We start from the raw sequence: 24469 nt of genomic DNA on the forward strand, positions 1-24469 counted from the left end.
TGCCTCAACGTATGTAATATTCGCGGATATGCACCCCTCCTTTTATTCCGCCGCCCGCGCCATCTCGGCGATGTATGTGTAGTGGTACTCCACCTAATTTGCGCCTTCCCAGAAAGGAGCTCTCGTGATTCAGAGGCCGCGATGATGATGGAGCACTCCGGCGGCGTTGGTTTTCGCTGTCAGTGCGTGGCGTCGTGGAGGGGCCCGGAGCCTTTGGCTCTTGCGCGCGCTCTTCTCCTCTTCCTCCCAAGTCGGGTTCCTTTTGTTCGGCGCCCTCGCCGCTCCGCCGATGTCGAGTCGTTGCGTGGATGACGCCTTGCTGGCGCGAAAGCCTCTTATTAATAAAGGGTTGGTAGAGACTATGCGAAGCGCGTTTTCTTCGAATGGGAGATGAAAGCTTTACGGGGGATCAAGCCTTTGTGAAGGCAAGCCTAATTGAATTCATTCCCATGAATTGTTTCTTCTATTACGCCTCCGTCCTTCTCTTTATACAGATGCCTCAGTAAGTGCGTACAAGAGAGATCACACATAGTTCCACGTTATACATATATGGTTCTAAACACGCGTACAAATCCGCGCAACTACTGTCCTGCATATGGGAAATAAACAAGAAGGATAATGGAGACAAAAGATCATGCTTCTGGTATACGCGCATGTACTTTCAGTAAACATGCAAGAGTTCAATCGCAGCGGGAACGGTGGTATTGTAGTAGTAGTAGTAGTAGTAGTAGTAGTAGTGACATCATTTAGAGTCCTCCGCCACCCTTTCAGCGCATCCCAGAATGGCCAGCTGAACACGTCGTGAGCCTGCCTGGCGCGCACCGTGCCCGACTTTCAGCTCGAGCATGTTTAGCGCAAACGAGACACATCAGCGTAGTTATACGTGGCAGAAGTAAAAGAATATATCATTCTCCCCTCCTTTTTTTTTTGTGTGTTGCTTCAGTCGAATCATGCGTGCAAGGCTTTTACTTAAATAATAAGTTCGCGTATTTTCTTTTCATAGAAGTACATTTATCGTGCGTTTGCCTGGAAAGCGACGAAGTTCCTTGGTCGAGACATTTTCAGACCCACCTGATATGTTCCTCGAGTTCACATTCTTTCGTGTATACGTATACGCTCCGTCCAATCGGTATCGCCCCTACACAGTTCTCACACATCGAAGGCTTCAATATCTGGGCCGCGTAGTATACACGAAGGAACGCAAGTGCGGCCATGCACGCTAGCGTATACATTGCACGGCCTTGCTCTTTCATTATCGCGTTTTCCGCGCGAGTGTGACCGCAACCGTCGCCGTGGTTGGTTGCTTGGTGTCGGCACAGTTTCACTTATGTCTCTGCCTGGCTGCTGCTACCCTGCACCGCCGTTCTTTGTATGGAGAGACACACATTATGAACAGGGAGAAAGGAAAAAAAAAAAAAGCAAAACGAGAGCGGTCGCTGCTCTTGCCGTTTACAATTGAATTGGTCGGCTTTCGCTTGATTGTTGTCTCCACTCTATCGCGTCTGTTTCGTTGTCCCGTTTCGCTCTTTTATTTATTTTTTTGTTAAATTTAATCTCACTTTCTCGGGCTTCCTCGTTGTGTCATTGTACCAGGCGCCCACTCAACTCCCCCCGTCCACTCTCTCTGCGCACGCGTGTACTTACATATAATACTCTGCGCAGTGTGCGGTGGCCGAGGTTTTTCGGGCGAGCGACCTCCATGCATTCATCCGTCGCTCTCGTTACTTGGCGAGCCGTCCTGCTTCCTTGTTGAGGAAGCATGGACTGGCTCGGCCACTGACGCTTTGCGCCCCGACCGCAACAACAGTCGCACTCGCGCCTCGGCCCCCATTTTGATTTCCGTCGTGTCTTTCTTCCTTTGCTTTGCTTTTCTTTGATCGTTTGCCACACACAAGGCCCGCGCGCTGGCCGCTGTCGTGCTTCTGTTCTGGGTAGCTGCGAGCCCCCTTCAGCTTGCGGTGGCCAGGAAACGGTCGAGGCCATGGACGACGCTGACGCGTTACGTATACGTTGCCCGCACGCCACGAATAGAACCGCTGAACGGGAGTGTTGCGGTCAGCGAGTGAGCGAGCGGCAGCAGCTGTCGATTCGCTTTATTTTGCTTATGTTGTTGCGTTTTTCTTGCCCCCCTCCTCTCTTCTTGATCGATGTTTGGGTTACAAATGGACAGGCTGTGAAACGATCGCCCTCTCTTGGCAGGTATAACGTAACGGTTCTTTTTCCGACATAACCGTGTTCCGTTCTGATTGAATGTTCGGATGACTACATGTTTACGGAGGGCAAAGGTGAAAGAGGTCTTGGAAGGGCCGCAACAGCAGGTAGCAAACATTGACTCCGATGTGTGTAATGGCACTTGATTACTATTATATACTGTCAGAGCCATCTCAACCCGTGATCGCACCTTGAATATCTATATAGACTGTTATAGCTATACATAGCGCCGCGCGGCTATTTGCAGCTGCCATTCGAAGGCTGGCGCTTTCTTTCATCGCTTTGGAATGATCGATTCCGATCGATAACGTACAAGGTGCTCAACAATACTAAGCGCAAATGTTTTCATACGAGAGACGACAAAAAACACGGCGATCCCGTAGCCAGGAGGGGGGGGGGAGAGGGGTTCCTGCCCCCCCCCCCCCGAATTTTTGATGAAGGGGTGTGTTTTACCGAAAATAAATGATGAAAATAGGTGTTTTTCTCAAAAAAGTCAAGGCCTTCATTTAGTGGGCGCCCCCTGAAAAAAATTTCTGGCTACGGGCCTGGCTCGAACCCTCACCTTGTTAGAAGGCTCGCCGCTCAAATCATCGAAGGATCGTGAAAGTGAGTCTAACTCCAACCTCTCTGCCAGGCAATCAAGGGCTGCATTAAATTTCTATATTCCAACTTTGCAAATAGCTTTACGAAGTGTACTGCACAACACCGCTCGTTTTCCGAAGGACCAACTTGGATATGGAGCGGTCACTGTTTTACATTCGTTTCTGCGCTTGCTTTGCACAACCGGTATCCACAGTGCAAGCATCGGCTCTCGTGCGATATGCGTCTCCACCCTGTTTTATGCGCTCAGACCGCGCGGTGAATAAGCTGATGACTTCGCCATAAATGCATGACTTCGACACTCCCTGCCGAAGGGAAGGAACGTTGCAGCGCGCAGACTCATTTAGCCGACCGTTTGCATAAGTAATCCTAAGTGCTTGAGTTGTGCATGGGCTCGGACCGAATCGAGGCGTGTTAGTACATATACGTCTAAACACGCGTGACGGATGGAATCCTACTTTCCGTGTCCACTTCGCCTACGCCGCGAGGCCTATAGTTCTTGCTTCCTCGGACCGTGGGTTGTGTTGAAGTCACGTCGACGAGAATCAAAGGAGGCGGCCGCGCCGGTTTCTCGCGTTTATAGCGCGTGCATGCATGAATCATCGCGCTGCGGCGTTCGCCGCCACTTTGTATACGGCGCGCGCGTGTGTGTGCCCAGCGGGCACCGCGCGGCATCGTGATCGAGTCCCGATTTGCATACGCGGTTGCCTTCGGTGCGAGCGCGTGTGCATGCCCGCGAAGGGCAGCGCGCTCGTTAGCGTCGCCGAGCGCGCGCTTCCCACGTATTATACAGCGCCTGGGGCAAGGCCGTCTCGCGGCCCCCGTTTCTCTCGTCGTGTTGGCTGAGCGCGCGCGCCCGCGTCTTCTTGCAGGCGTCTCGAAGAGACACGGTCTTTTTGTGTTCGCAGCTTCTCCAACGGCGAACGTTGTTTGAGCTCTCTGTGGGATCGCGCATAGTGACCTTTAAGAAAGCACGCGTGGTCGATAATAGCGGTGACTTGGCAAGGGTGCTTGATTGATTCTCGGCGGTGTTGAGAGTTTCAAGGGTATACACCTTGGCTTTCTGAGGGATGCTCTGTAACGGCTTTGTAGGAGCGAAAGCATGAGTCGTTCCCTTGTTCTCACGAGCTACATATTGTTTGACGACGAGGGTAAAGCCGTGCAAGCGTGGACCTTGTGCACTTATGTTACTGCGCATATATAGTATTCAGGCACATTTCGATAGGTCCTTTGGATTATACGGATGTGGTGCTGGCTCAACGGAGCAAGGTACTTGCGATGGTTTCGAATTTGCCGCGTTGCGGGAGAGGAAAAAGTGTCTGTGTTTGAGAGAATGGGAGAGAGAATTCTAATCCCGCTCTATAAATTAGCGTGTTCTTTAAAGGAACACCTCGATGGATGGATTTGAAATCAACTGAGCATGTCGTCTTCGTGTCATTTCACAAAATAAGAAAAGAAGTCGGTGTGAGAGTGGATGCGGGCAGCACGTCTTACTCCTTGAGGTTAACGACCTTTTTTCCTATATTGCACTGTGTGCGAGCGAGCGCCACGGAACGTTGGCCTTTACGCCTCCTCCTGAGGGCACACACATGGCTTCTGGGCGCCTGTGGCTCCATCTAGTGCGGCGGACGTCGTTTGCGCAGATGCTTTTGTCCACAAGCAAAGCCCACGCACCATCTTTTCCAGCTGTCCCTCAGTCTTTCTCTCTCCGGTCGTAATCGGATTGTCGACGCGAGTCTGGCGCTGCATCGCCCGCGTGCACAATGAGGCAGCGCCTGGCGAGGCATAGGACGTGCCTTTCACTTCCGTTCCCGCTTTTGCGTTTGCCCCGTTTACGTGGTTGTACGTTGAGTGTTTACATTTTAAACCGGAGATGGCTCTAAGAGCTCACGTCAGTGAGACGGCACGTGTGGAAATGTATAGTCCACGCGAACTGTATATACTTAAACTTTCGTGCTGTTCTTTTCTTTCTGTTTTGACAACGACGGCGCGATGTCTTGCTAGGCTTATTCCAGCCGAGTTCTGCACATTTCAGACTTAATTCAGCTTGCTTATTTACACACGTACAAATGCATATCTACAGTGGTCCCTGGGATCGGCACCATGGATGGATGGATGCTATGAGCGTCCCCTTTGTAACGGGGCGGTGACATGTCTGCCACCAGGCTCGAAGAAAAAAAAAAAAAAAAGCTTCCTTGTTTTATGTTGGCCTAATACCTTATTTACATTGATTAAATCTATGTTACTTTGAGTAGACGAGCGCCTTTGCTGGAGGAGTTCTGCGCGACTTCTTCCTTGGAAGTTGCAACACTAAGCGTTGTTTAAAGCTGGCTTATAATGGCTCCAAGATTGCTTAAGATGACTAAATGTGTCCTAATACTTGCTAGTTGGCTAAGATTAGCTCGTTTTTGCTGTCCGCAACGATATATTTACTGAGTCTTGGTTCTAGCTATTTAGTTGTCCACAAGAATGTTCTAATGTTTAGACACAACCTCGCTATACAACAAATATAAGTATTTTTGAGTTGTTCGTATAGGCTCTAAACCATCGCAGTTATCTTTGGAAGCGACGTGAACGGTGATCATGTACCAAGTCAATTAGTATACAAGTGAAAAATTGCCCATTTCGTCGACTCCTCGGTTACGAAAGAAAAGAAAAGGGGGGGGGGGGGGCTTTGGTTCGTTGATTGAGAATGTTTTCTGGCATTTGACTATTCGGTGTTTCCTCACTACTCCCTCGTTCTGGTTTGTCGCAGGTTCGAATCGCAGCAGTTGGCTGACACCGTTATAACTGTTGTTCTCACTGTGGGGGCGGTAGTTGCCCAACATCTCGTGTTCCGAAGCTTGGTGAAATTGAAGAGTTGAAAGACAGCAAGACGGAACAAGAGAAGCCATACTTCGAAACTAGCATATATACCCTTATCTCTGCTGTAGTTACTGGTTTTGGAAATCATTATTGGTTTCGTTCTCATTAGCCTTAGTTATAGCGACAGAAAGGAAGAAAGGAGTACGCACGACTCGTGCAGCCATGGTAGATGTGATACGGGAGGGGGCTTAGGCGTCAGAATGTGAGCTAGCTTTTAGCACCGATTGCGCTTTTGAATTCTAGAACGCGGTGGCTTCCAAAACGAAGCGCTACGCAGTTTGAGCGTGATCGCACCCGTTTTCGCCGAATTTCGGAAGAAAAGGGTACAGAATCGATTTCGCGCGCGTTCCCTCGCGGGCGACTGCTCCGAACCCCCCCTCCCCTCCCCTTCCTAGCTATTGTGCTCGCCCTGTAAGCGCAAGTTGCAATGACGCCTAAAAAGCGGAGCGCCGCCTGCTCGCGGAGATTGCGACCGGCGCGTTTGGCGCGGCAATTTGGGTCGCCCTCGCTTGTGCTGTGCACGCTCGCGGCCCATTGTTGCTGCGGCTGCACAGATCGCGTCGTATATATGTCTGCGCGTGCGTGCGAGCCCCGCGGGCCTGCTGGAGCGAGTGCTAATAACTCCGGCAAATTTCCGCACCGCTTTGGCGCCCGGCACGCATCTCGGGCCATTTTCGACTCCGGAAAGCCGTAGAGAAACGACGATAAAAATTTAAAAATAATAATAAAGTGATATTGAAGAACTATATTGCTGGCAAACAGCGCGTGAGTAAGTGTTCTCTTTCTTTTGTTATTTGTTAGTACCGCGCCGCTGCGCGATAAGACGTTTTTGATCGCGACGTTCATTGAGAGCTTCGTTCTTGAAAGCGGCGATTTTGTCTCCGTGTACGTGCGCCGTGCTTGTTCGCCCATTGTTGTGTGTGTGTGTGTGTGTGTGTGTGTGTGTGTGTGTGTGTGTGTGTGTGTGTGTGTGTGTGTGTGTGTGTGTTGTGTGTGTGTGTTTTGGGTGCTTGAAGTGGGCTAATGGGACACGTATGCGAGTTAAATGCGTTGGGCGTTCTCACCGCCGGTGGCGTTCGCGTGGTGGCCCGCGGACTTGCTCCGCATCGCTTGTGCGACTTTGGGGGCGCGTGAGCACGCGATCAGCTAACGCCCCGTGGGCGCCCTTTGGGCGCTTCGGTGGCCGATCGTGCTGTCGTCGTCAAGGTGGAAGCCAAGGAGGAAAGGGCGCGCATAGCTTGCTCGTCTTCGAAGAACGAAATGGGAACGCAGTGAACTGGGCTACTTGGTACTGGTTCTGCTGGTGTATAGTCAGTGCGGTGGCCCGTCGTTTGTGCGCCTTAGCATTTAATAATAATTGTTGGGGTTTAACGTCCCAAAACCATGGTAGGCTTATGAGGGATGCGGTCTCCGGAAATTTAGACCCCCTGGTGTTCTTTAACGTGCACCCAAATCTAAGTACACGGGCCTCAAGCATTTTCTGCATCCATCGGAAATGGGGCCTCCGCGGACAGGATTGAGTCCCGCGACCTTCGTGTCAGCAGTCGAGCACCATAACCACCGTGACGGGTACCTTAGCGTTTCGGTCGTCTTTGTCGCGCTGCAATAAAATGAAATGGGAACGCTGCAGCTACAGCCATAGGGACTTTAGGTGCAAAGAAGCCTTGTGCGGGACCTTGGTGGATCAGCGGGCCAGGAAGACGAAGTCGTGGGTTCGATTTCATTGGCCTTACTCCCTGCGCATATGTTAGGGAATGACTTTTACGCACGCAGCGGTTCGCGCTGAGAAACGAACCATCGTTGGTGGAAATCGGCTTCGCTTGTCAAATGCGTGTACTTCACAACAGTGGACTACGCTCTCGCATTGAGTGGGTGGTAATAAGTTTCTGTTGTTGTTCTTTTGTTCTTTTCAAGGGAACAGAACAGCTACACTCTGAGGTTCAGCTATAGTGCTATTCTGGTACACTATACGTTCAGCGCCCGTCCACGAAGCTTTAAGCCCACGCGCTCTGCTTCGCGAAGCAAGAGTATATCGCGCAGTGCGCGGCGGGTTTAAAACGGGGCCCGCGGGATCGTCGTCCTGCGACGGCGAGTCGGCAGCAGGCTAAGCTGGCCCAACTCCTTCCTTTCTTCGTCCTTCGCTGCGGAATAAACTGCCCCCCCCCTTTCCCCCCCTCTGGCACATCGCGCGTTCGTTGTTTCTTGTCCAGCTTTTCACCAGCGAACGAGGCTATTTTTCTCATTAGGGAACGCGGGGGCGTTTGCTGTGTGTACTGCTCCTCGCCACTGTCCGTGCGCGCGCGAGCGTTTAGACTTCCGGTGATTTGTTTCCATTTAGAAAGCGCAAGCTGCCTCGAAAAAGAGAGAGAGAGATCGGACCCGTTTGTTTTTGCGCCCGGCTCGCAGCAGCCGCGAAAACGCCATCGCGGCAGTCTCGCGATGCCATTGAGTCTGCGGCTTAGAATAGTCACTCGCTGGGCACACGCGATGGCGATATAGTATTGTTTTCACCGTACCTCCTCTCGCAGGACTTTACGCGCTGGCCGAAATCATCGTCGCTGTATGCGAACAGCTCTGTATTTGTACGACGACGAGGGGTCGCAGCAGTTACGTCCATATATATCTGAAAAAGGCCATGCATTCCTGTGTTGGCCCCAGGGATATGTGTATATGCTGTACTTGCAGGATTCTATAAAAAAATAGTGCACCCCCAGTTGTAACTCGCAGGTTATATACATTAAGAAAATTGAAACAACGATTTTGTACCAGAACGCGCAGTGCGGTGAGGGATGATGGTTGTCTGTAAAAATAGAGGCTAGGCTGGCTGCTGTTAGGAGGGTGTTGGTTGGGTGTGTGTATATATCTGGCCCCGCACATGGTCTAGGACTGGTGCTTATTGTGCCCTGAAACATGGCGTTGCTTCGGTGGATTACTTGCACGTCTTCAATTATTTCGTTTGCGCTTTATGCGGTTGCGTCGTGTCGCAGTATGCTCTTCTACAGCCACTTTCGGTTTCTCCTAGAGATTGGTGACTGCATCGTTACGTTGTGGTCCTGCATAGAAGTAGATGGCGATCACGTGGGAGCAGAAGATAGAGCGACGTTTAGACGCGCTTGGAATGTGATGGCAGCGTACAGTAGGTGTCGAGGAATCGATCGAAATGCAAGTAAAACACACACACACACACACACACACACACACACACACACACACACCACACACACACACACACACACACACACACACACACGCACACACACACACACCACACACACACACACACACACACACACACACACACACACACTGTCGCTTTATTTATTATTATTTTTTTCAGCCGTGGCGTTTCGTTGTGGGAGCAGTGCCATGCAGACACATTCCGAATGATCTCCGTGTCGTAAACGAGGCGAGTATCATATAAAAGCGCAACAGCTGCGTATATAGTCCAGCGGGAAAATGCCGCCCCGGGTTCTTCCGAGCAGAAGAAGGAGCGGCGGGGTGTTCTCGCACGAATTGATCACGGCCTTGTGTGGGAGCGGGGCGGGCGGGCGTATATGCGGGTTTTGCGTCTGCACGGTCTCCGTCAGTGGCAGCCACGTCCGAATCGCACTTCCCGTTCGGCCCGCACGCGCGCCTGTTCGTTCGGGCGTGTCGCAAAAATGGCGTCGCTCCTCCTCCGGCCTAGCCTCGCCGCATACAGCTGAGCGACGAGGAGGATTGTCCACACTCGTGTGCAGCGGCCGATGAAAGCGCGGGCGCCCACTGCGGGACCGCTCCAACCCCCCGCTTTTTCTTTCTTTCTCTTTTTTTTTTATCTTCGCCCCATCCTAATGGTTGCGGCAGCGGAAGGCCATATTTTCTGCGGCATGACTTCTCGTCTACTCCCGGACGCGATCGTTTTTGGACCGGCGGGTTTTAATAAACGCTTCTTCCCTTATCTGACTTTCGTTCTTTCGTTCTCTGTACTGCCTAGCTACTAGAGATAGACGATTGACTCCTCCTCAGTGATCCCGTTGGTCGCACATCCCCGCTTTGCTTAGCCGCTTTCGCTGTTATGTTTTCGGGTTTTTTCTTTCTTTCTTTATTTTACTCAACTGCCTGTTTAGTGTCTCTCTCTCCTTCGCTCTCTATCTCTCTCTCTCCTGTGACTCGCGGTCCGCTTTAGTGAGCTCGGAATTTAGCATGTCCATTTCTTGTTGCTGGTCCCTCTATATAGCCGTCGCGCTGCGCCGCGTCACGCAACATCTTTCATCCCTACAGTGTATGAGAACTCGCTTCCGGTGGTCTGTTCTTTCTGTGTGTGTGTGTGCGTGCGTGTGCGCACGTTTGCGTCTGTGATGCACAACTTCTCTTTCTGTCCGCTAGCTCGAAGCACTGAATACATTGGGAACAGTGACTAAAATAGCTGACGTCAACTTCGGATATGTACGCAGAAAACATTACGATTATAGCTGAGTTTCAAAAGAAAAAAAAATTAAACAAAAGAAGGGGCCTGACCTCGCCTTACGGGCTGTCGAGAAAAGTACGGTACTGAACTTGTTCACTTTATCATCTTTCTTCTTTGCACGTCTGCTTCCCTCTTCTCCAGTGCTCCTTTATTTGGTTCACGCATCGTTGGCGTACTGCTCGCGGAGCATATATACTCTCATACACGAGGCTTTGCATGCCAATTTAATCTCGCGTTCTCCTGGCTATGAGAGTTGCTTTCCGTTCCCTTTTTTTTTTCCTTATAGCGTACCGCGCCGTCTCGTCGTAGTCAGCGCGGCGGTCTGCATGCAAACCCGAACCTCCGCAGCCTCCGGAGATAATCCGTAGATTAAATGATATTGTATCACGTGTTCGCAAATATACGCGTACTCTGGGAGAGAGAGAGAGAATGTGTGTGTGTAGTAGAGGTGAAAGAGAGCAAACTGTAGTCCTCGTCGAGCACACTAATGAGCAGCCGACGGTAATCCGATTACGCGCGCTCCGTAGGAGGCACGGCGAGAGCATGCCGAGCGCAGCTTCATCGCATCGGGTATTGGAGCTCCGCGTTCGGTCAAATCCTCCGGGAGAGATGCGTGTGTGTGTGTTCTGACGACGACGACAACGACGCAGGGTGTGTGTGTGTGTGTGTGTGTGTGTGTGTGTGTGTGTGTGTGTGTGTGTGTGTGTGTGTGTGTGTGTGTGTGTGTGTGTGTGTGTGTGTGTTCGACGAGCGTGGTTGCCACTCGGCAGCGATCGTCGCTCCCACGACTCTGTGCGCACCGATGACGCCAGGAAAGGAGGTTGGGAGTACACACAGCTCATCTCTTGGGCCATGGCACTCTTGCCCTGTAAGCCTCCATCTATGTTGACTTGTCTTTGCCGGTTAGCAGAGGCCGCTATGTAGCTGTACTTACAGCTCATTGCGCGGATCGCTGCGCCGTCGCTAGAGGCCGTGTCGTGTTGCTCAACCCGTTTTTCTGATGCACTCCCAAACGAGGTCCTGTTCTGCAGGGTATAGCTGGAAAGTAGCGCGACCCGGGCGTTTAATCTTGCGAGCGCCCATGTTGCTTTCTTTATTATATATTTTTTTTCAGTCTATCTGCAAAGCCGTATAGCAGTCTTCGCCTTTCTTATTTGTGTCCTACCGCTCAAGTACGAGGAATGGCGATGATTTCGCGGTTCGCAGGGCATTCGATATCCAAATTGCGGTCGCAGATTTGTTCTATTTTTGCGTTGCAACCCACCAACGCACAATCACGACGACGACAAGAAGGACAAAGACACCACAGCGATTGTCCCTCTTCTCCTCGTCGTGAATTGCGTGCTGGTGGTTGCAGTGCTAAACCAACAAGCCCAAGTTTTCAATATTTTGTTTTCTGGTTGTTAATATGATGGGTATCGGTTGATGTACTTTAAAGCTTAGCGCGACCCGCTCTAATCCTTATCTTTCCTATAAGCAGTGTAGGTTAGCAAACCGTCTTCTCCTGTCTGGTTACCGTCCCTGCTTTTCTACTTTCTGTTCTCTCTCTGTTTATGGAATACTTGCGTACCAGCTTGTTCGTTGACAAAATGACGTCGATTCCAAGAAAACACCGAGCTCTACTGGGTATCTGCCACCCGACCTTGCAGCTGCGCCACGTCTCGGTAAAACCCCGCTACCGGACAACGGAACCGGATACGCGCGATGACCACTGCATATACCGTCCGTGTGTGTGTGTGTGTGTGTGTGTGTGTGTGTGTGTGTGTGTGTGTGTGTGTGTGTGTGTGTGTGTGTGTGTGTGTGTGTGTGTGTGTGTGTGCGCGCGCGCGCGTGGGTGTGCGCGCGCGTCGGAAGGCTGGTTTCATATCAGTGTTCTAGTTCGGCCCCGTTTTCTCCTGAAGAGCGGCGAGAGAGAGAGAGAGAGAGAGAAAGGAAGAATGGCCGCCATGGTCTTTCCCACTGGGCAGCGATTCGCACCGTTTCGCTCAGCTGACGCTCGTCAGGCTGCGCAGCGGCGCGCGATCGACTGGAAGTACAGCTCGGTCGCACGCGCTCTCCTCCCGCCGCCGCAGCAGCGCCAGCCCGCGTGGCCGATATCGGGCGCCGGAATCTATACCCACCCACCCATTGCGCACCCCCCGTACCGTATACCCTCTTGGCCGCTTCGTACTTTGAGCGCGATCGATATCGAACGGCGATCTCGCGTCTTCCTCCAGCGTGCTCTTGCTCTGTCGCTGCTGCATCTGTCACGGTGAGACAAAAAAAAAGGGGGGGGGGGGGATCGCACGTGTTCCTCCTCCTGCCTCTGCTGCAAGTGTGTGTCGATCCTTCTACTATGCGCCATCCCTTCTTCCTTCGTTCTATACGTGCGAGTCCGCTCGTTCTGAGAAACGGGTCGATGGCAAATGGCCCGCTGCGCCCATTTGGAGCAGGCATAAATGATGTGTCGACACTTAGCGAGCATTTAGAACTTTGGAAGTTGGCGCGGAGTTGGTTAATCGCATGTACGGAGGCGAGATAAATTGGCGAGTGAGAAACTGCGCGAGCGAAGGAAGTTGAAAATGCGTCGCGCATTTTGTAAAACCTCCGAGAATGCATGTATTGCTGCGGAATCGTGGCGAGTAAGCGGTATACAGCGATTTGGGTTGAACGGGCTGACGCCCGTTACAGTCAGGTATACAGTCGCTGTTTGTGATGCCCCGTGGGACGTTGTGAATTGCGCTTGGCTTTTAGAAGCAGTGGCTATGTTTCGGTTTGCTCCATATTTTCGGTGTGCATGGAGTCTTCCTGGAAAAGCGCATGGCTTCTTGCCCCAATGGTATAACGTTTAATTTTCTTGATACTAACGTTCGTAAGTCTCATTGTCTCTATTTTCTGTTTTTTACCTTTTGCATGGCTTTTTCTGGATTCACATGCAGAATCGCGTAGGTCGTCAGGTGTACTGGCAGCTATGTTTTGTTTTCTTTTTATCTTCATAAAGCTGCTTTCTATCATCAAAAACCCTCCACTCTAGTCAGACAGACAGCCAAAGCACGTAGTATACTTTAGAGCAGAGTGGTGGACATCTACCAAGCTTTCTTGGGGGGGGGGAACTATGTGGTTCTGCACTGTTGATCAATATTTTCCCAGATTGAGCGCACGCGCGGTGTACTTCACGTGCTCATTGGACTGACGCAACCGTAGTTTAACAGCAGCAGCGTCCGCAAACACTCTCGGAACGCAAATCGGGCGGCTCCCTATCGCGCGCGCTGCGTGATCACGCCGCCAGTGCGTCAGCGACGCGCATCGCTTCGTTCTCGCTCTCCGGACGATGATTCAGGCACAGCGCGCGCGCGCCTGTATTTTTTGCGTCGCTCGCGGCCTCAATTCTCAGAAGAAAGTCCACTCGGTCAGGGACGCGATATATGCTGCATGCTGGCGTGCTCCTTGTGATGAACACGCGGTTCTGTGAAGCTTCCCGATACAAAAGCGACCGCTGTTTGCCAAGGACGAGCGAGTGTCGAGAATGCCGCGAAGGTCTTTCGACACCGCGGGTACTTCTGGCACGCGTCTTTGATGACACTTCAAATGCACGACATATATACGCACGTGAAGATCTGTGACGTCACAACTTATGATGCTGTGTCGTCACTTTGACCATTCGAAAAACGGCGGCAACATTTAATGTATACATTTATTACCAGGCAAGACAAATGTATCCACATTAAGAAACGAGTATAACCTGTTACGTCTACAAGAAATACAAAAGAAGAAGCAAACTTAATATCGTTCGGATAATTTCTGGTGTTTGGCTCGAAGTAACTGACAACTTGTTTACGGTACACAGTAAATGCGACGAAAGAACAGCCAGCAGGAATTGTAGGCGTTAGCTCGGGCACGGCCGCCCCTTGAGCGAACGTCACACGGGCTGCTTGCTGTCAAGTCGCCGCCACGGCCGGTCGGTTGTTCGCGGCTCGCCTTGCGTCGCGTCCTGCCGTGTGTTGTCTCCCTGGGCAGCCCCTGACGTGATGCCCGCAAGAATCCGGATTGCCGTTCCCGCCTCCTCCTCCACCACCTACCTGGCAGTCGCCGCGCGTGATGTTGTGTTGCTCTCGCCCTCTCCCTTCTCCGAGCCTCTGTTCTCGAGTCTCTTGCAGCCGCTTGTCTCCACGCATTCGTCACGTTGTGGCTCCAGGAAGACAACGCGCTCGGGGCAGCTGTTTTTTGTTGCTTGTCGATTAATGCAGGCTTTCCTGCACGACGCTGACGTGTGCTGTTTGGATTTCGCGTGGCGAGCGGTCATGCGCTCGTGCGGTACAGTTTCGATGCGCTTCATGAAGTCAACGAGAGTGGGAAAGTGGACTTGTTTTCCGCCGCGGTGGTACGGTGCTCGGCTGCTGGCCCGAAAGTGGCGGGTACGCTCCCTTATCCCTTGGAGTAATTAGCGTCATTCCTAATTTCAGACCACTATCTATCCTCCCTACCGCGTCCGCAAGGACAGACGGTCCGATTTTCCATGCGATCCGACGGCCGACGCGGCGGTGGGGGAGAGGGAATGGTGGCTGTACGATGCTATGAAAGGTCACCATTCCGGTTACCCCTCCGCCTTGTCGTAATTTCAACGCACCAAAATCTATACCGCCGTCTCCGGCCTTAAAGCGTCTTCGCGAACACCTACCGTTGGTCACCCTCTGCTCTGACGATTGGCTCATCTTTCTTCTTGTCTCTATCACTTGCTACTCCGAATAAAGCATGCCCGGAAAATTGTCACCATAACTTTTATTGCCGGCTCGCGTTTTGACACGAGTGTGTTTTTGCGTGTGCGAAGTGATGTTTCCCAACCAGAGCGGTTTCGCAAAATTTTTCGGCCGCAGTTCTGACGCATTCTTCCAAGGCTTCGTCGCCGAGACGCGACACACGCCTCCACGCGTGCCGCCTGCCCTGCATTTCTTTCTTTCTTTTCGTGGGATCCATTGATTTGTCACTTCTCCGCAGGCGCGTTTCCTCGCTTTCACGAAACAGGCAGTCGTCATTTCTGCAAAAAGGGGGATCTATATACCGACGGCAGACAGTGCTCCCAGTGCTCGTTCGCTCCATCCCCTCGTCGTCCTCCTCGCGAGTTCGTCGTCTCCGTCGTCGTCGTAAAGCGCGACAGGATCCCATTCTTTTTCCAACCCCCTCTTGGCCGTTCCTATATAGCTCTGTATGCCCCTATCGGTGTGTGTGCTGGGAGCGCATCTCTCCTCCCAACGGGACGGGACCCGCGAGATATTTCAGGAATTCGTGCTCGCCGTCTCGCACCCGATTCGCGTCTTTCTTCTGCCAAATTACCGCTCGTTGTCTGCAGGAGTATATACTACTATATGCCCCTCGGTCGACGCCGCGGCTGCCTCCCTGCTTCTTCTTCTTCTTCTTTTTTTCTTCCTGATCGTCTTCGCGAGCAGATCTGCTCCCTCGGGTTGCGCCACCCAAGAGAGCTCACTCGCTGCATGGCGTCTCTTTCTTCAGACGTGCTTGTGTGTCGCGTGTTCGTGCCTGCTGACTGAGCTGACAGCGGCGGCGACAAATGTTCCGCGTCGACGCCGCGCGCGCGCGTGCCTCTCTTTACTGCCGTCTTTAACCGCTGCGCGATTCGATGCCCCGCCTCTGTGCCACTTGACGTTCGGAGGTTTCGTTTTGTCCCTTGCTTACGGTTATTGTTGCGCTTTGAGCTCGTCGGTGTGTGTCACAATAGAACACTTTAGGACTAGGAGACGCGAGCTTCTCGCGTTCCCTAGTCTAAATAAAACTCCCTATATGGTGTTTTAGGTTATGCGTCGACGGTTAATCTAAAAGATCTTTGCTTACACAAATCCCCCTACATGTACTTTCCGTGCGGTAAAGCAGCTTTGCTAAAATACCTTGCGAAAGTGTTTTAGGAGTACCGGTTTACCGTGCGGTGAGTATGGACATATATTGTCGTGCTCGGCACGTCGCCTATGATTCTTTTTTTTTATTTATTGGTCTTTTGATGCTTTTATTTGTGGCTAACGCTCTTTCTTTCGTTTCCTCGCAGGATTTTTCCAAACGGGCCAATAGGGTGAGTGCACCTCTCTCGCTCTCTTGCTTTGTCGTAGTTCATGCGGTTCTATACTGACCATACATTTACGGATACCAAGCGGGGTAGCCTTGACGAATACGCAAGAGAAAAAGACGAAAACAAAAACAAAACAGTTCACCTTTTTTTCTCATTCAGTAACATTAGTAGTCCTCGCGCCTTTCAAGAAGTCTCGCAGCAGAGTGCCTGCTAGCTCGAAAACCTTATCTAAAAGCCTCACAGGCGGAACAGACTATATGTAGTACAGCTTCAGCAGGAAGGCACCTAACTGGGCTGGTTGGTTCATCATTACAATGGTAACAAGCAGCGCTATAGACACGGGACGGTGATAGAACGACAGACAGCTACAGATATAAGAGTAATACAGACAGAGAGAGAGAGAAATGCTTTAATTAAATGCTGGAGATGTTAGCCCGGCTATTCGCCTGACATGCTACTCCACGTGCTGTGTGACGATTGTGATGTATACGTTGATAAACACATGACAGCACATACAGCAACGCACACAGATACATATAAATTACACTATTTACGAAGTTCCGTTAAGGCTCGTGGCCCGCAAGAACGTCAACAGCGCTTTCGTGGTGCGTAACGCACAGGCGTGACGCATTCATTCAATGTAACGCCCTTTGTATGTTCTACAACATGTTCTCTGTGACTGCAGGCGATACACGCATCAGAGAGGCAGTCATTGAAGGCGGCGTTACTCCTTCAACGGGATTCGCTAAGAGTAATACAGAAACGAGGGTTGAAGATTAGGGAACGGACGCTGTCGCTCGAAGCACGTTGCTGCCACGAGAGATGTAATAATATGCACGGCCTTCTTCCGTCAGCTGTGAGCGCCCCGAAGGTGGCACGAATTTGACTTGCGCTGCGTGCGGCCACGCCCTTCACTCCGCGTATTCCCACAGCACCGCGTGCGTCGTCGTCCCTTCAATTCGCATCGGTGCGCGTCCAAGCGTATGCGCAGGGACCGAGATGGAATGCGGTGAGCGTTCGAGTGTGAATGCCTCGGAAGGAGGTGACTGAAATTATTCGGTGAAGGCCGAGGAAACCGTGGGAAGAACGAAGAAATTGAAAGTCTGTTTGCAGCATATCTGATGGAGGACGTCGCGGCTGCATATTAATGCGACATGCGTTTCAGTCACGGAGTTCTTTGCAGCGAAGGGCTAGGCGAAGCCAGAATTCGACCGTCCTGTTGTAGCGCGTGTGTGTATGTCAGAAATTGGGCAAGCCCCCACTACTCACCATCAGTTTTAATAGTTAAGCACTTAAGGCTAGCCGTAATTTGTGCGGCCTACGGGTATGTGCCGTGCGGCCTCTGCGAAAACCATCATCATCATAAACGGGTATGTGTCACAGAAATTGTGTGAATCCCACTACTCACCGCTGGTCTACTACAAATGAAGAAAGGAACACACGGGCAGCAAACACCAATTACGATTTCTGAACAGACGTAACCAATAATTTAGGAATGCTTTAATGAACCGGGATTGAACCAGGGATAAACACGGGTGCCGCACGTTTCAACTTAGTTGCTTAACCATTCTGCACGGGTGTCTTGGCTTGTGATTCTTTGTTTCTTGTTTTGAGACAAAATTAATAAGGCGACAGCGTACGTGCCTCGTGGGTGTTCCATTAAACGTTGGCTTAAATGACTGCATTGACCCTGATGTAAGCTGATTTACAGCTCGTCGTGAAGAACTCATTTTCTCGCATCACGTCATCTCTGCGATAGTCAACAAAGGAAGGACGATTGCGAGTGGTATAAGGGGTTTGCAAAAAAAAAAAAAAAGAGTATTTACACGATCTTGCATGTTCATTCCTCCTTTCTCGTTCTCGAATCGCAAGACGAGCTCCGTGTGACGTATTTTGAATAGGCTGATTTGATGGGAAGTTGGTGTATGATTATAATCCCTGCGCAGGCCTATGCACAGTAGCGCCGCAATGGTATATAACACTGTTGCTCTAATGTTGCTGCCCAATTGTCAAATCGCGTATTAAGACGATATGAAGGGAAAGCACTGATATAGAGTATGTTCAGGCAGGTGAAGATGCGAGCACATAAAAAATAAAACACAGGACAACGCTGAAGTTACAACCGAGGCATAATAGAAACAAATTCTGCAGACCACAGACTTGCAGTGCTTAGTAAACAACCAATAAGAACAAAACTAATCGTTTTTTTTTTTAGCACGTAGGAATGACGGGTTGAGGGCGTCACACATTTGGATCGCAGACTGGGCCATAGCTCGCGCCAGTCTCGATGTGAGTGAACTGCTCGGAATGCGTTCGCCATAAGTGTGTTGGCCGCCTCTGTTTCCTTTTCGTTTCACGTTTTCGTGTCAGGGAAAAGGCATTCCGTCGAGCGCCGTTAACCTCACTTATGTGACATCTCTTGTCGTCCTCTTTTCTTTCTTTTTTTTTGGCAAGTGTCGTGCTCCAGCTTTTGACAGCCTTTCAACCGGCGTGCGCATGCATCCTGGGCGCTTATGTGCATTAAGCTAGATGCCTATAGATTGATTGATAAAACAATGACCTTTTACTATAGTGGGGTAGCCGGGGGGGAGGGGAGGAGTTTGGGGGTGCGACCCCCCCCCCCCCTCCGCCGGAAGTTTTGCATTTTTGTATGTGCCTATATAGGCGTATGCATACAAACACACACAGAAACATAGATAAATGTGGGTCAGATTCCCCTGCAAAAATTTCTTGCTACACCCCTGGGCCGCCCAACAAAAGGTAACTTTTAGCCTGAACCGAATTTTTATGCCCACATATGTTTACTGCGCGGTTTCAGCCCGGCCTATCGCGATGTTTTCTACGCACACTCGTTGATTTTTGTTTTGCTGTTCGCTCATATTTCTGTAAACTATACATTATCCTTTGCCTCATCGATGCCGGAGTTGCTGCCTCTCGCATCGGCACCTCCGTTGCGTTCTGTGCAACACCTTGCTTGCGCGATTCTCGTAAAGCACTCGCGCTGCTTTCTACGACGGGAAGGAACCACGCTCCACTCGCTCGAACAGAAAGTCGTCACGCAGAAAAGGGAGACTACCACGCTGTAGGCGAATGTTGCTGTGAGGACGAAGAGACCTCGTCGGCGGAATTTCACAGCAGTAGTCTCGCTATAAATGACTAAAAGAAGAAGGCAAAGAGGGAGGTTGGCTGTGGCATTCCTTCTTGTCCGGCGATGAAACCAGGGGGCCAGCAGTGTGCAGTGGGCGTGCCTGCTTGCCCGTCCCCAAGTGCACTCCCCCCCTGTACGAACGGCGACTCCTCTGCCGGCCGGGCTCAGTAGCCCGACGGCGTTTCCTGCAGGTTCAGCCACCCAGAGAGAAACCAGTCCTTTTTCCCGTGGGCGTCTGTTCGTCCGTGTTGTGCCGTCTCCGGAGTTCCCCCCTCCGAGGTTCCCCTCCCCCTCCTGAGGACGACGACGGCGACGAGGAATGCCGGCCTGCCCTGTCGCTTGCAGGCCCTCAGACCCCCCCCCCCCCTCTCCTCCTTCTTTCCTTCCTTTTCTTTCTGCTGTTGCGGTCGCACTGCGGAGTGCGACAACCGTCTCTCCAGCCGTGAGCTGTCAGTTGTTGGCTTGCCCCCCCACCTGCGCGTCCTTGCAGACGAGGGTCCGGAGTCGCGGTGATGTTGTCCTTTGTGTCGACGACTTCGCGCGGTAGTGGAGACGTTGTTGACGTCACCGTTGTTGCCATCGACCCAGTCTTTCATGACCTAGCTACTGTAACCTGGTACGTCTGACACTTGGAAGAAGTCGCCATCTTTTACGGGGGTAAAAAAATTATTGCTTTCTTTTCTCCGAAGCATATATGCCAAGTTAAGCGCAGTATTGGGTCAGGATCTTAGGCAAAGGTGATGCTTCGGTGGTACGAATTGCGTGAGCGCACTTTGAAACTAAATGAACTTGGCTTATCCAGGGTTAACAAACCTAGGATATACCGAGTTACAGAGAGAAACACGTCCTGAGAGATTAGAGCGACATTCCGACGCGGCGCCCTGCCCGATCACGCCTTCTCGCCGTCGGTGGAGCCGGAAAGCTAGCAGTGCTGTAGTCCTTGCGGTCTAAATTTATTGAGGCGGTAATTTACGAAGCTTGGTCTTGCTGGCCGCAGTCACGTCCCTGGCTGTCGCCTTCGCTCTAGTGACAGCGTCGTTTACGCCTTTTGCTAGAGAAGACAGTTGCTAATGAAAGGGAAATCTAATTGGAAACCGGCCTTGGCCGTAGTGCTGCATACGGTGTGACATTGCAAGATCAGGCCAGCAGAGCACCCGCGCCCTCCCCCATCGCGCGCCCTTCGTCTGGCGGTTGTGCTCCTGTTCGCTCTTATCGCAGCGGTCCATCGGAGGCGACGCCCCTGTGCTTTCTTTCCTGCCGTTATTGCCCTTTTTTTCGCGGCCGGTTTCTTTCTGCCGCTTCCCACGAATGGTGGATACCCTCCGGCCAGCACCACTTGTGCCGCACCCCGCTTCTCTCCAGCTGGTTTTGTCCCGTGTTTGCTTCGGCATGTCTGTGCACGTGGCGCACTCAGTTTGGACCACCGTGGTTTGGACCGAGAGACATTAGCCGAGCTTACATGAATGCGACAACCGGCGCATCGCATCAACATTCTAGCGCATCGCACCCATCCATACATGCACTCTTAATCAGGTCCTGGTTAAATGCTGGCTATATCCAGGAAACCAGACAAAAAATGTCCGGACTGTAAGCGGGACGTGATTAAGAGTGTGTAAACGGGGCTAATGCGCTACCAAAGCGCGTCGCATTAATGCATCGGACAGGTCTGGATGTAAAAGTCGCCCATCGGGGTGCATGAAAGGCGGTATTGGCTGTATCTGTTTCATGTTTTGAGTCCTTTGTAAATTATCGCCTCGCTGCTTCGTGTAGTTCAAAGCTGAGACAGCGCTGTAGGCTTCATTGTTGGGGCCTGCTGCTGCCAGATGCGTACCGTCCACGTTCTTCTTCTTTTTTTTTTCTTTTTTCTTGTGATGTGTCCATATATAGTGCGAAACTAAGAGTGGGTAAACAGGAATAAGAAAACAAAGCATGCTTGTACAGCGGAACGTACTTCCAGTGTTGTTAAAGGGGCTTTGCTTGTTGCGGTTTCTTCCAAGATGCTAAACCCTTATAAAATATATTTAGACTGTCTAAAAATGGGTTTTGACAGTCTATAGAGTGCCTAAAAATTTTTGTAGGGGAACTGCCTCCGTGCTTTCCTTCACACTGACACATGTGAGGGTTTCGCGTCACGCAGGAGTATGCGCGGGCATTGAAACTCTGTAATACACAGAACCCTTAGTTTGGCGCTTTTCTTGGGGGACGCTTCGCTTTTGCATGCCCCGCACGTATGGCACCTACACACCTATCGCTATGCCGTCACGTTACTGCTGTCGCTAGGGCTTAGGTCTGGCGAGTGGGCGGTTCGTCCGAGGGTCGTCGGTTCGAAGTCCCCGAGGGGTGAGCGAACGGCGCCGCGCTCCTTTCGGAGTCCACTGATGCGTGCGATCGCCATTTTCTTTGTTGTTATTTTGCGAAGCGAGATTTCGGTGGGCGTTGTGGGAGACGTTGACGGACGATGGGCCGAGGTCGGACTCTTTTTTTATGTGGAGGTTGTCAACCCTACAAGGCTCTCGCTCTGTCTCTCTTCTTCACCTCGTCCGTGTTTGCGCCTCGTAACGCCCGCTCGCCTAACTGATGGACGAGCGTGCTCTCCTATCTTCGAGCGTTGAACTTCATGGTTGACTCGATGGATGGATGGATGTAAGAAACTTTTATTAAGGTCCAATAAGTCCGTGCTAGTTTACCAGCACATCTCGATTGTTTCTTTTTTTCGTGTTCTCTGATACAAAATTAGTTATGTCTGATTACGTAGGCAGGGGTGTTAGTGTTCGTGAAATGTGTTATTGTTTTGATCGCCTTCCGTTTCCTTCAACTCTCTTTAACATCACTTTCTGTAATCCATTAAATGAGCATTACGTCGAAAGTCTTCCTTCGTCTCTTCGGGAGGGACGTACTAGCAGCGCTTCACCGCGCCATACTCGTTATTAATTGTTTGCCAATAATGACGCCATAATAAGCGGGTGCGCTTTCTTTCGCTGTCGGTAAATGATGGCAATAATAGGCAGCCGCAGCAATAAGGCCGCGCGCTCGCGTGTTCCCTTTCATAAAGGACGAAGTGTAATAATTTGTACTCCATAATAATAATGATTATTATAGGTCGAAGGTCTTGCTTCGTTATTTTATTATTATTATTATTATTATTTGCATCAATATAAATACAGTAATCGTGCTGCCTGTCATTCAACCTAGACAGTAACGGCCTCTGAAAGCGCGCACTGGGCAGTGCGATCTATTGGGGGGGGGGGGGGGGGGGGGGGGGGGGGGGTGAAGGAAAGGCAGGAGTCAAGTAGGCTTTCTCTAGTTTGTTACCTTAAACGCGGGAAGGGGAATAAGAAGTAATAAAATAGAGAAGAGCGGGGCTTGAGTCCAGATAATCCACATGCATGCTGTATCGTATCTTACAGTAGATCGCCAAGGGTTCGTTTGCCTATCTAGGCTGATGATAGACTGAGTAGACTGACGGACGCATACTACTTCCGGCACATGTATGTTCCATCGGCCTGCACAGGGGCGGGGCCAGGGTTTTTTTTTTTTCGGGGTGGGGGGGCGTTTCAACCCCCCCTCGAAATTTTTCAGTTTTTCTTGTGTATACATGCACGCACACATACATATGCACACACGAACATACATCAAGTATGGTTGAATCCCCTCCGAACAAAATTCTGCTACGCCCCTGGGCCAGCAGTATATGTTGACTCGGGGTGAAGGGACATAATAAAGAGACTGGATTAGGGAGATAGACGACAAAGACCGTAACGAACTGCAGTGGGTTTTCGTAAAGCGATGCATTAGTGTAATTTACACCGGAATGCAGAGGAAGCGGGTTGAGATATCTGGCCGTTCTCGCGAGAGAAAAAGAGAACCCTGGCTTTATACAACAGGGTCTGAACCTTTATCGCGCCTCTGTCGAACATCGCGACTGGAACGCGTTTGTCTCTTTCCCTCTCTCCCTCTCGCTTCCTTATGAGGCTATAGTATAGTATTACACCGGGCGAAGCCCATCGCCGTGCTCAGGAGACCTCCGTGATGGCGGACGTCTCGCCTTTCCGTTCGCTTAACTTTGACTCCGCTCGGAGCGCAGTTCAAAGCGAATGCCTCCCTTTGTGCCTGGGCGGTCCGTTCTGGCCAAAATGGACCGCGGTGCCTTGAAAAGCGGCGCGCCGTTCCTTCCGAGAACGCTTCCGGGATCCGGGAAGGAAAAGTCGTTTGCAGTGCCTGCTTGCCTCCTCTTCCCACCGGGACTCCTGTCGCGGCGATTACGATGCCGTGGCAGGCGCCGCGCGCGAGTGGTGTAATATCAAGCGGTAGGAGGAAGCAGCAGGCCTCGATGGGGGAAGGGGGGGGGGGGGGGAGTCTATGAGCGCGCAGCCGCTGCTTTGACGCCGTGCCAAGACATATGGTTACGTCTGGGTCCTAGTTTCTTTCTTTCCTCTGAACTCTACACACGCACTGCCTATTTCAGTTCGTTTTCTTTTGTTGTTGGTGTCGCCCGCCGCTGTTGTGATGGCCGCGCCATCGCGAAGCTTTGTGTTCTCTAGCGGCGGCTCGTACGCGGCGCGTGCCGGAGCCCTGTGGAGGCGGAAGTGTGGGTCGCCGCGACAGTTTTAGAGCCGGCGGGTTCTCTTTCGATTCCTCACTGCATGCCCCACCGTCTACCCTTTCCCGTTTCTACTGGCAAACACGATTTTCCTAAATATCACGATTAGTTAGTTTTCTTTTCCCGACCCCTATTGTGGTTCTATTTTCGAGACTTACGGTCGTGCGTAAACGGCACTCTATTGCTTAAATAATGAGGTCAACCTCTCCGCTATCATTATAAAAACAGCGCGCGCATACGAAGACGAAAAAGAGAGAACCGACGAACTTGCGCTATCAACTGAAATGTTATTCAACACAGCTGTTTATGAAGCGCTGTTTTATTATGAAGCTCTACCGAACTCCTCCGAATGGCTACATTGCTCTCCGCTATAGCCTTATGTACAAGGAATAATAATAATAATGATATCTGGGTTTAACGGCCCAAACCAGGATATAATTATGAGAGACGCCGTAGTGGAGGGCTCCAGAAATTTCGACCACCTGGGGTTCTTTAACGTGCACGTAAATCTAAGTACGTGAGCCTCATTTTCGCCTCCATCGA

The sequence above is a fragment of the Rhipicephalus sanguineus genome, chromosome 6 (genome assembly GCF_013339695.2).
Source record: "Rhipicephalus sanguineus isolate Rsan-2018 chromosome 6, BIME_Rsan_1.4, whole genome shotgun sequence".
Classification (NCBI taxonomy): Eukaryota; Metazoa; Arthropoda; class Arachnida; order Ixodida; family Ixodidae; genus Rhipicephalus; species Rhipicephalus sanguineus.